This window comes from Malus sylvestris, chromosome 6 (genome assembly GCF_916048215.2).
Source record: "Malus sylvestris chromosome 6, drMalSylv7.2, whole genome shotgun sequence".
Classification (NCBI taxonomy): Eukaryota; Viridiplantae; Streptophyta; class Magnoliopsida; order Rosales; family Rosaceae; genus Malus; species Malus sylvestris.
The window spans coordinates 4,765,735-4,778,750 of record NC_062265.1 but is presented as its reverse complement, the minus strand read 5'-3'; positions in this window follow the sequence as shown (position 1 = coordinate 4,778,750).

The following is a 13,016-nucleotide window of genomic DNA, read 5'->3' as shown; positions in this document are numbered from 1 at the left end:
GAGGCATCGAATTTCGGATAGGTTGAAATGGGAAAAAATCAAAATTATATCAAAGTTGCTTACTAAATTATCTGGAATCATAGTAAACATGCGATTAATTTCTTATAAGATGTTTACGGATGCACTTAAATTCTCGTAACACATTCATAATATCCAATTGAAAATAAGTTTTTGAAAAGAATAAGATTTCTTTTTTTTTCTTTTTTTTTTTTTTTAAGAAGAAGAAGGAAGAAGCCCTTGACTCACTTGGACCGATTGTAATTTTCATTCCTCTTATTCAATTACCCTTTACACAAACACACGCCATTTATGATGATTAAAAAATAAATAGTTTCGATTATGACATGTATAAAGAAAATTTGTTAATCAATAACTTGTCAAACTGTAAAGTTCAACGGAGTTTTGTTTGGTTTTCGGTAGTTTCTGAAATCTTGGTAATCAAAAGCATAAAATAATTATTAATCTTTCTGTCACAATCTATAAGTTACATTCATATCATATGGGATAATAAATATGTGCAATTTGGTGATGGGACTTGTCCAGCCATCTCCCTCCCATGAGCTCTTCAGCAAAGTAGGCATAAGGCATGTGTCCTCAATAGGTGTGTGGCCTGCTGGGCTAGGAAAGGTGACGAGCCCAATAAAAGACATTGGTTGGGCTGGGTGGGGTTTGGGCCTGCAGGCCCAAGTTATGTTTTACTAGCTCGCGAAGGAACAATTATTAATTCGTTCACGTGTTTATTGTGGCTTACGCAACACCATTACATGTCACATAGCATATGCTTTTCAGTAAATTATTGGATTATCTGAGAAATGTTCTTCACTTTGCGATAAGAGTTTAGTTTTTTTTATTATTATAATATTATATATATACATGATTAGGATCGAGAGAGCCATTCATATTTTGACGCACACTTTGTAGGTCCGCTATATAACTGTATATTTATACTCATTGTACATATATCATCATTACAAAAAAATTAGACAAATTTAACTATTAAAATAGTTATTTGTAATGAAGAAAATAGATAAATACAATTTGACAAAAATACACTAAATTGAATCCGACAATCTTATGTTTTTAAATTAAAGAATCATCTTAGAATGTAGAAACATGACTTGTCATTTTGAATGTGCTCAGGATTTCCCATAACCAAAAAGAATGAGTAAGTAGTCATCTTTACAAGGTTTTTCTCATCAACAAGTAATTTTTTTTTCTTTTCAAAAAGGGGATCAGATTATGGCTTATTCCACCGCAATCCACCTTTTTGAGGGTGTGAATACTCACATAGGCATTTCAGCCTCTTCCTGACCATCATCGTGTGATTCATCAATGTCAGAGATCGAATCCAGGACGGTTTGTGTGAAATACAAATTTAGAATTCGTCTCCAACCACTAAATCACTCTATGATGGTTGGCAACAGGTGATTGGATTGACCTCGGATCTTCCCTTTTGATTTTTTATGTTATTTAATGCTTTAATTGTCCCTAATCATGTAACTAAATTATTGAGGCCCTAATTAAAGCGTGAATACTCATAAAAAACGTGAAAAGAAAAACAAGGGGAGCATGTGTGTCTCTGAGAGAGTGAGATTGGGATGGGCGGTTTGTTTGGCCGCATTCGCTTGGCTATAGACCGGGACATGCAATTAAAAAAAGAAAATAAAAACAAATTCACATAAATACTATAAAATGTTGCAGTCATATTTAGAATAGAAATAAGATTGTGTAAATACATGTAAGAATGTATCTTATATTCATATTAGGAGTTGATTACCTATTAAAAGTTGTAATCCTAAAAGGATAAGGTTTTTGCCTATCCTACTACTATAAATAAAGGCACAATGTAGTGATAAAAACACATTTCACAATTAAATCACTGTCTCCTCTCTCTAATTGCCACCGGCCCCCTCTCTCTAAACCCTTAGATAGTTCAATTAAATAGGCATACAACACGTTATCAGCACGTTCTTACGAGAAGCTAAGGAATTGACGGATCGTAGGTGGAGGTTATCTTCCACAAAATTCAAAGGATTATATTTTTTTTCTGCTAATCAGGTACGCTTAAAATAAAGGAAGATATTTGACACGTCCACGAAGCATGAAAACATTCTCCATGATGCATCAACCCCTCTATGTTTATATTTTTCTTACTATATATATATATATATATATATATATATATTGTATATGTTCATATATTTGTCAATATATATATGTTTCATGCATTACATAATTAAATTACTATGTGGGATTGTGAGTCAAAACAAATAAATAAATTAGAAGCAATTTAGGGTTTCCTAAACCCTAGGGATGTTGAAAAAAAAAATTTGAGTTAGGGCATGGTGCGGCACACCCACCTCACCACCACCGTGGATCACCTTGGACTGACCACAGCAACCCATTGAGCTCGTTGTCCCTGCACCATGGGCCCGAAGACCCTAGACCCGACCCGCATGCCATAACCTTCTTGGTTGCTGGGCTTGTGCCATAACCCAATAACTCGACCCTAGCCTCAGATGGGCCTCATGTGACCCAAACCAGCAAGTTAGCTTCGCTGGGCTTGCTTCCCACGAGAAACCAAGGCCAGCAATCTGCTGGGCCTGATCCGTGCCCCCCTCCCTGGTTCAACCCAAAGCCAGTAGCTACTACTGCTGGGCTTACCCATTCAACTCTTGGCCTGAAGCTGTCCATGGGCTGCTATTGTAGCCATACCTGAGCCCTATACTCACGACACCCAGCCTAATTTTTCTTGGGCTATATTTTTTCAACCCAACGCTATTATTTGGTATTTTTAAATAATTTTAACCCGAATGTTATTATTATTTTTTGCTTCTACAATCGACCATGTATGGCTCAATTTATTGAATTAATTAAAAGTGACCTGCAATCCATTAATCTGATAATGAATCCAAAATTATTGACCTAAATATCATTTTTGCACATTAACGATTCAATAATTTATTTTTAAACTTTGAACCGTTGATATACTTTCGTAATAACGAAGCTCTCACACTTGAGTTCCCGAAGAAACTCAAATCCACTACACTTAAATTAGTATATTGCATTATGTGTTTCTTGCAGGAACCTCTCCTTTATGAACTAATCGTTCATAAAAACTAAATTGAACTTGTAGTTTCATATTTAGTGCCTTTGAAACCTGAAGTTTTCATTCAAAACATACCACATGAAACCTGTAGTTTTCATGCATAAATTAAACCAATACATGTCTATAGAACCTGTATGTTCTACGATATATGTCTATGGACTACCATATGACTAATCACGTTTTTCCCTCTGTTTTAGGGACATGTCGAACTTGAACAAGCTCGATTTCACTGCTCTAAAAGTCTTTGGAAGAAACTATCTAAAGTGGGTTCAAGACGTGAAGCTCCATCTTACTGCAAAGGGTATTAGAACCACCATCGAGGCACCCGTCGACGACAAACCTGTCGACGAAGATCAGAAAGCTAATGCAATGATCTTCATTCAAAGACACATCCATGATGCAATGCAGATCGAGTACCTCGCTGAGGAAGACCCACACACCATCTGGCTTACTCTGGCCGACCATTTCGATCACCAGAAAGACATATACTTGCCTGAAGCAAGACACGATTTGACACGCCCCGACCCTGATATTCCCCGAATACCAGGACAGGCACGTGCTGGCCGACACCCGGGGGTGACGAAGCCATTAATTGATACAAAAGCTAAGAATAAGAAATAAATACAGGTTATGAATTTAAAAAAAAACAATGAATTAACAATTTAGGAACGTGTTCAGAGCATATAACTAGACCTAGTCACTAACAAGAATTAAGATAAGATTGAATGAACAAATGAGTGGGTCCTACCCCGAGAGGACTCGAAGATGCCGCTGCGGAAGTACCTTGATGCCGGGATTATGTGCCTTCATCCTAAGTCCTGAATGGGGGCGCAAAACAAGGGTGAGTGGACCAAGCTTGTATATATACATAGTACAAAAACAGTTATGAACATACTAACCCCCACAGTTTAATAATGAAAACTACTAGAATAATAAGTGATAAGCTTTTCAGAAAACTCTAGCATGCCATAAAACAATTCATATATCCATCTGCAAATCAATCTCAGAAAATCATATCATAAATCATATCAGAAATCGTATCAGGAGTCGTATCAGAAATCGTATCAGGAGTCGTATCAGAAATCGTATCAGGAAGCATAACACAAGTTGTGCTGCTAGTGAGTGCACTGAATAATAATATTCCCGGCCCAATGCCTGCACCTCAGTCTCTGTGCCCGTAGCCAGAGATATCTCCCTCCCGGCCCAATGCCTGTCTCCGTGTCCCTCAGCCTTTCGCTAGGGATTATTTCTCCCGGCCTCAATGCCAACACCAGATCCTCGCCCCAGGCGGCATAGTGTTCACTAGGTACGCACAAAACATAATTCATCTCTAAAATACAACTTCGTAGCATAAATTCATCGATCCTCTATACTACGAAGAGGTGTTCGAAAGTCATTTGAAACACATTCTTAGCATCCTATCGTCATTGATCAGATAGTCTACCAGAATGAGGGTTCTATAGAAAATACGATATAATGGAAATAGTTCAAAACATATATATATAATCATGTATAATCAAATCATCATGCTTCCTGTAAAGTATTCCTCAAATCAATAATTCTGCAAGGCATGCTATTAAATTATGCAATTCTATCAATAAAACATGCAAATTTTCGAAGGTGGTCCACTCACAGATACTCCGTCAAAAGCTGCGCCACTAGCGAAGACAAAAACGTTGCGGTAATTGCCCCTAAGTACAAGAACGTACAGTTAATCAAACTACCCAACAATATAATTCTAGGAAATGGAAATGGGCCTTGGATTTGGATAGGTTAGGATCAAGAGGTGGTTTTGGGCTTAAGCCTAAACCCATACTTATACACACACGGCACACACACCACCCATTCACACACATACATACACAACACATACTCACAGAGCTGCACCGCACAACGCACACACTGTACACTTCATACAGTACACAAACATACACAACACACACGTGCACCATACACCATCGAACTTACTCTCACACACACACACTTGCACGGACACCAACATGCCAAACACACACACAGACAGCATGCACATATATATATATAGATACATACATATAAACACACACGCATGCACAGCATGCATATATATATATAAGCACACACACGCACAGCATCATATATATATATACATATATAAACACACAGACACAACAAGCATACACGGCATGCACAGCATTCTCACACACACACACGGTTCACGCGCACACACACCACACACTCACAGTACCACCAACAAATAGCAAGGTAAAATAACTACCTGGGTTTAGGTTCGAAGGGATCCGCGCAATCCACAGCAACAAACTCGCCGGAGTTCGTTGTCGGAACCGGGTTCTTGGCATAGAAAAGAGATAAGGTCAAAACCCTCGATTTTGACCACAAAACCAACACAACAGTGTGTAAAATAGCATGATTAAACCCAGAAATTTGAAGAAGGAACACACTTCTCACCTGGGTTCGAGTTTTAGAGCTTTGAAGCTCTCAGCTTCAATGGCAGAAAAGTCCACAGTGCTCTGATGGCGCATGCAAGGGTACCATTGAGTTCGTTAGGTCTCAAGGATTCCAAATATATGGTTTTTGGGGTTTGATTTGTGAAGGAAGTGAGGTGAAAGTTAGAGAGAAGCTCTCGGAGCTTAGAGAGAGTGAGTTCCTGAGAGTTAGAGAGAGAGAGTGTTGGTTTCGGATATTAGAGGGAAAGAGAGACTGGAACCAAGATAGGTGTATAAAAATAATAAGGTGGGTCCCACGACTCACTATTTAATATAAAAAAAATAATAAAAAAAAACAAGTTTTTAAATAAAAATGGGTGGGGTGTTACACGATTGGTAGCATCTTCGCTTCTAAGACTTTAAGTCCGTGAATGAATATAACTCTGAAGTTTGTAGAATCCATTCACTGCTGAAATTCTGTAAAGTGGAACTTTCCGAATTAAATCTCATGGAGAATACCTATTCGACCTTCCATGCCATCAATATTGTCCTATAGCAATAATATAGGGCACAAAAATTCACCAAGTTTTCAGATTTGATCTCTGTTTTACTTCTCGCAAAAAAGCAGAACCAGTTTTTGATGAAGAATCATCAAGCTCAGCCCACTGGCTCAAACACCGCGCCTGAAGCACATGCGACTAATTCTAGCAGCCACAAACAACGAAAGAACCATTGTGACCATGGTAATGGGCAGCAAGCCAAAACATAGGCCCAAGGTCAACAGAGTGTCACACCTAAGGGAGGCAACATGACCCAGAAGCGTCTACCACTTGCCCCTAAGGCTCCAAATTTCAAGAACAAGGGAAAAGTTCTAATTCAACATGCTTCCACTGAAATGGACATGTGCTACCGTTGTGGATCAAGGGATTATTGGTCACACATATGCCGAGCTACCCCTGAGACTATTGCCAAGTATCATTCTCGTCGTGAGTCTAACTTTGCACATGTGGAACATCCGGAATATGCGACTACATCTATAAAGATATCAGATTTTCAGGAGGCGTCAGCTCATATGGATCAATAAATTAGACATGTTTTTAGGGTGTTTACCCTCTAGTAGCAAAACCCACTAAGAGTGGCCGGCCCCTCTCCCCTATTTTTCTAGGTTTATGGCTTAATTTTGAACAATTTTTCTAAGTAATTTGTTTGGTTTTGGTTTGTTTTGAATTATGGATTGTTATGTGATGAATATTATTTTCTCGAATTCCTTAATTGAATGAATGGAATTATATTTATCCATGTGACGAATTCAATCAATTTATTTCTACGTATGTCTAGTAGGGAAGTTAGTTGTCTGGCAGATAATGCAACCACGCACACCATCTTGCGTGAACGACACTATTTTACTAACAATACCCAAGAAAGCTCATTTGACAACTCTCTCAGGCCCATCCAACCTAATTGAAGGATACAGAAACACCCATATCATGTTGTCCTCCGTTGAACGCAGAAACGCAACATCCATGGTGTTGTTCTTGTCACTTTAGGCTCGGACCTATGCACCACCGCCACGACCACCAATTTGGTGTAGCCTAGGCCAACTCTGATGACCTGCAGTCACCGTTGATGAATGATATGGCCGAGATTTCTTCGAAATCTCACCTGATTTTTTTTACAAAATTGCGTTTCAACTCTACGGCATCCATCGTTTGTTGCCATCGATGATGCCCCTCCACCAACCTATAGTGGTTCTTCGATTAACCATCAACTCATGAACTCACCGCCAAGTACTTTTGACCAAGACGCCATCGCCAAGACCGATAGCTACGATTTTCTTCTCCGACGAGAACACCCAGCAACGGTTAGGCTGCTTTCTTAGTCCACATGCCCCCTATTTGGGCCCTAGTAACTCGGCCCATAGCAACTGGAAAAAAAAAAAAAAAAAAAAAAACCAATTTTTTTTCCTTCTGGGTTTGCTTGAGCGGCCCAGTGCAGCTGTTTTGCTCAGCTCGCATGGCTGTTGTGCTCCCATACGGATCTGTGCTCCTGTTTTTGTTTGGGGCCTTTGTTTTCCCAACGCCTTGGGCCTGCCAGCAACAGCCCAACTAGCAAGGCATGCTGCCTTCTTCATTAACTCGGCCCGCTCTTGTCCAGCCCAGATCTGGGCATGGGCCTCACGACACATATTTTTTTTATGCTTCCAGTAGGTTTTAGTCAATTTTAGGCCACCAATTTTAATCACCTAATTTTTTTTAGACACTATTGGGTTTATATTTTTCGCCCAATTCTTCCCATTGGCCCCGAAGACCAACAATAAATTAAATCACTATATATTCTTGCCTACATGCATTTTTCAATTGCTATATATTTATGTCTTGTATATATATTGCGTTTGTTTGCAGGTGTTATGAACCTAAAGTTCATACTTCTGAACCCGAAGTTTCAAAAAAGTGCCATCGAAACCCGAAGTTTCTTAACGCACAACACTCATGTTGAGACTCGAAGTTCTTCATGCTTAAATCCATTTAAACCAAAACCATGTATTAGAACCTGAATGTTCTAACTTTGATGTTTATGGAAATTTTATTTCCTAAAACACCGATCACATTCTTGTTTCCTCCATTCAGGGTATTATCAAACCTTAACAAGTTCGATTTCACTAATTTGGAAGTTTCGAACAAGAAACTACTTTATGTGGATACAAGACATGACACCTTACTTGACTACGACTAGTTACGAAATCATTGTAGCCAGTTCTTCATTCGAAGACTTATACCTGAAGCAAAATCAAATGGAAGTACCTCACTATTGAGGACTCCATAGCTCTTTGACATGCTATGGACCGTTTCCAATCATGCAAAGATAAATTCTTGCCTGAAGAAAAACTTGATTGAAGCCTTTACGTCCATGAATAAATAGAATTCTGAAGTTTATTTCTAATCGAATTTTGACTGGAAGAAAACCTTTCTTGTCCACCTAAAAACTTTAAGAATAAAGGATAGTATTCCTGAACCTCAACCTTGTAGAATCTAACTCCGTTTTGACGGAATAGATCATTGGTTATGCACTTTTCAGTGCTTCTACCAATGTTTTTTAGGAGTACCATTCTCATAGTCAATCTGTGAGACTAATTTTGCTCCACCTCACACATTTGGAAGAGTGCAATTTGACATGGAAGGCCCTATTGGCCGAACCCCCTTCTATATTTGGTTTACTTTGCAAATAATTTATTTTGTTTTGGGATTTAAGATTGGTGTTTGGATGTCACTATTATTCTCGAATAAAGAGTTAATTAATGAAATTACCACATGTGACTACAATTAACTCATGCTTAATTATGTTTTGTGGGGAAGTTAGTTATCTGGTTTTATGCTAACTTCATACCTAATCATCCCCTGACAACCTTTCAAGCTTATTCAACTTGATTGAGGGGCATGGCACTACCCTATATTGTCTAATGGTACTAAATTTACCATAAAGGGAAGCCTTATACTTACTCGTTCCGGCAGAATGTCCTTTTTGAGTTTTAAGGATATTCGAAAGCATTATTACCATATTGAAACCAATGTAGAAAAATGAAGTAAAATTCCTTAGCATATTACCATATTGCACTTCCTATGAATATAGCCATATTCTAGAGAAGATGGAACACTTAACAAGGGGATTACACCCATTCAAGCCATTAAGTGGCCGGCCAGAAGCTTGCGATTCCAAAGGAATTTTCGCTATGGATATACGTTTAGGATATCTAGGATGATCCGTGATGCGCCGTTTTGGGCATTCTTTTCCCAAAAGTAAAGACATCATACCTAGATGCGTATCATACCTTAGCACCCTCCATCTTTCTACAAAGGATTCAAAAATGGGACATTTATGGACTGATTCAACCACCTTGTGGACCATTTAGATACTCTATAATATTGGTTGATGCTTCTACACGTTGGTCACACGTGTGGCTATTGTCCATAAGCTGCATTTTCCACACTGGTGGCTCAGATTAACAAGCTCATGGCTCACCAACCTGATTATCTGATCAAATTTATTTAATTTGATAAGTTGGAAAATTTACATTGAAAACTTTAACTTTCGATGGATATTGCATGTCGGTTGGGTTTTGAAGTTGAACATCCAAGTTCCATGTTCATACCCAAAATAACCCAGCAGAAGCATTCCTTAAAAGCCTTCAAATGATTGCGCGATCGATTGGTCATACGTACCAAAGTTCCCGATCTCTGCTTAAGGCCATGCAATATTGCAAGCAACCATGTTGGTCTGCCTGAGGCCCGTCACGACCCAACCTTATAAAGCATGTGTCAGTTGGTTACCAGATTCGAACCCGACATATCGACTCTGCGCGTCTTTGGTTGTGCGGACTCTGCGCGTCTTTGGTTGTGCGGTCTATGTGTCATTTTACGCCGCCCTTACGTACAAAAGAAAAATGGGTCCTCAAGGAATGATGGAAGTATGTGTCAGTTATGATTCTCCTTTTAATATTCGTTACTAAGAACCTTTGCCAGGTGATCTCTTTACTGCTCGTTTTGCGGATTGTCACTTTTATGAGACAGTTTTCCCATCATTAGGGGGAGATAAGAAAGTCAACGTTCCTACAAGAACAACGCGAATTATCATGGACGTCCCTACTATGTCTCATCTCAATCCCAATCTAGATAATCAATGTTTAACTAAACATTTCCTCTGATCTAATAAAAGTGACAAGGTCACATATATCAGCTGCAAATGTGCCTGCAAAGATATATACCAAATGTATAATGAACCTTTGTCCCAAAAGAAGGAACACCACAATTGTGGCCGACCCTCATACATTGGCGGCTAGCCAATCAATTTGTCATGCGCCAGAAGCATGGCAGATCACTCGGTTCGAGGATTCACTTCCCTAAAAAAAGAGGAATATGGCACAAACAAATCCTCCCCTCAATCGTTGTCTCAAACCTTTTCATCTCATGAGATTAAATCCAGATTACTCCCGAGACCTGAAGTTCTTAGTCTAGTATACTAGTTTGGATGAGATATGGAATTGGAATGAGATTATCATAGATGATGTTTCATTTATATGGTAACTACCGACATAAATGAAAAACGACGATAACGAACCGCATTTCGTTGATTAATGTCAACGTAGAACTGATTAGTCAACTAGAAGAATCAATTGATGACCAATGAGATGAATGAAATAGTGCAATATGACGCCTTGTGGCGCAAGGTTTCTCTTATACGCCATGTGATTGATTGCAGCGCTATAAACGTGGTTGTAGTATCTCTGGGATCGTGATACAAACCTACATGGAGTTTCCAAATAACTTACATGTACTGATTCAAATAGTTCTAAACCACAAGAACATCATCTCAGTTCTCAAAAGGCCTTCACTTTACAGATGCAGAACTATCCGGGTGGATATGGTATACCCGTCCAAGTGAATATTTGATCAATTAGGGATATATGCCCCTACGTGTACAAAATCCAAAATTGCTAGAGTTAAAACTACTAACTCGCACCTAAAGTCGGACTTTAAGATGAATGATCTTGGGAGAACTCGACATTACCTCAACCTGAAGTTTCGACCTAGTTTTAATGGTATTCTGGTCCACCACTCGAACTAGACCCAGAACATGTTACATCTAAGTATACCCTGATCGTCTGTATGCTAGATGCAAATGAGACCTTTACGAAGGGTATGAAGCATAAGGTTCCATATTGGAACGTGAGGCAGCCATATCTAAGTACCATTGGCGTTTGTTGTATTTAGCTCAAATGCACTAGAATCGAACATCTTATGGCATAAACATCTTATGTGCTAATAATCTTATGGCATAAAGCAGCTTTGCGCCTAACACGCCACCACCCAATTTGGTGTTAAAGATGTTTTTCTGTTACTACGGATTTGAGCTTATCTATCGCTATGCATCTCAGAATATATCACACCCCCTTGGTCTTCAGAATGATGCCTACCTTGTGGGATTCGCTGAATCAGACCATTTGTCTGATAGCACAAGGTGCGTTCCTAAATGGTTATATCTTTGTCATTAAGGAACATCGCAATATTTTGGAGGTCAACCAGATAGACATTTTTGTTGCGAAACCTTTGAATCGTTCCAAGACTCACTATGTCTCATCACATGAGAGATATGGTCGAGAACTCTTGTTGAGCATATTCATCATTCCTGCATTTTTCACCAATCGTTAAGTCCCAACAACGATCCATAAATACAACGTTGTATGTATCGACCAGATCATGATACATCCAACAAGTCAACACCAAGCGCATTGTGTCTACATCAGCATGAGCATCAGATCAGAAGATTGAAGTCAAGCAGTCCAATCCCCAGATAACCTTGCCGACATCTACATGGAGTCACTGCCGAAATCTACCATTCTAGAAGCTTGTCCAAGGAATTAGTATACGTAACTTTCTCATTTACGATGCTTATAGTTTCATTTGGAAGTTTTGTTAAACTCAAGGGGAGTATCCAGAAGTATACTCATTTAACCTTAATGTACTTTTTTCCCTAGATTATGAGCATTTTTCCCACTGGGTTTTTGCTACCTAACTAGGTTTTAACGAAACCTAACGAGGCACCCATCCTGAGCTGGTCATTCCCTTGTGAGCTCTTTTACTTGCGTCTAGAAGACGTATAGTTTCGACTTAATGCAACTATTCACTTTTCTCCTTAGCCTATGGCTTTTTCTCCCACCTTGGGTTTTTCCATAACAAGGTTTTATAAGTTTTACCACCCATGCATTCTTCCATTCATTTTGAGACTTGCATTCGCTACTTGTGTCGACTAAACAAGACGACTTCATCAATTGCTTCTACATTTGCCTGAATATCTGATGCACCATCTACTTGAGTATTTGCACACTCAAGGGGGAGTGTTGTGACATATGTTCTTATCAATATGTGATTGTGTAAATCCTAAGTAGAGATAGAATAGGAATCCTTTGGGATCTAGAAGATCTTTCCTAATATACTTTGTATTACTTGGAGAGCAAGTTTCTCTCCTCCTGATTATTATAAATAAAGGCACAAGGACTGGGGAATGAACACACAATTCCTCAAGTCTATTCTCCATCTTTCTCTCTTCCCTTTTCCGCACCTCTCTATTAAATATAGGCTACAACATAAAAAGAATAAATTTTATAAAAAAAACTTCATAATTGAAACCTTCTTAAACTATCGTACTTTAAAAAAAATATCATACAATTCAGAAATCATTTATGTATTCAAATATACTGAACAAAATCGAGGAGTTGAGTACCAAATATCATATACATAATTCATCTATTTATATTAGGAGTGCAACTCGGGCGGGGTTGGGTGGGTTGGAAGGTCAACCTAATCCTAACCCAACTTTTACAATTCGGGCTTGGGATCATGTCACAGCCCGTCCCGAGATTTTCATATCGGGAGCGTGAAATGACGAAATTACCCTTAGCGGGTACTAAGGTATGTGTGTGAGACATA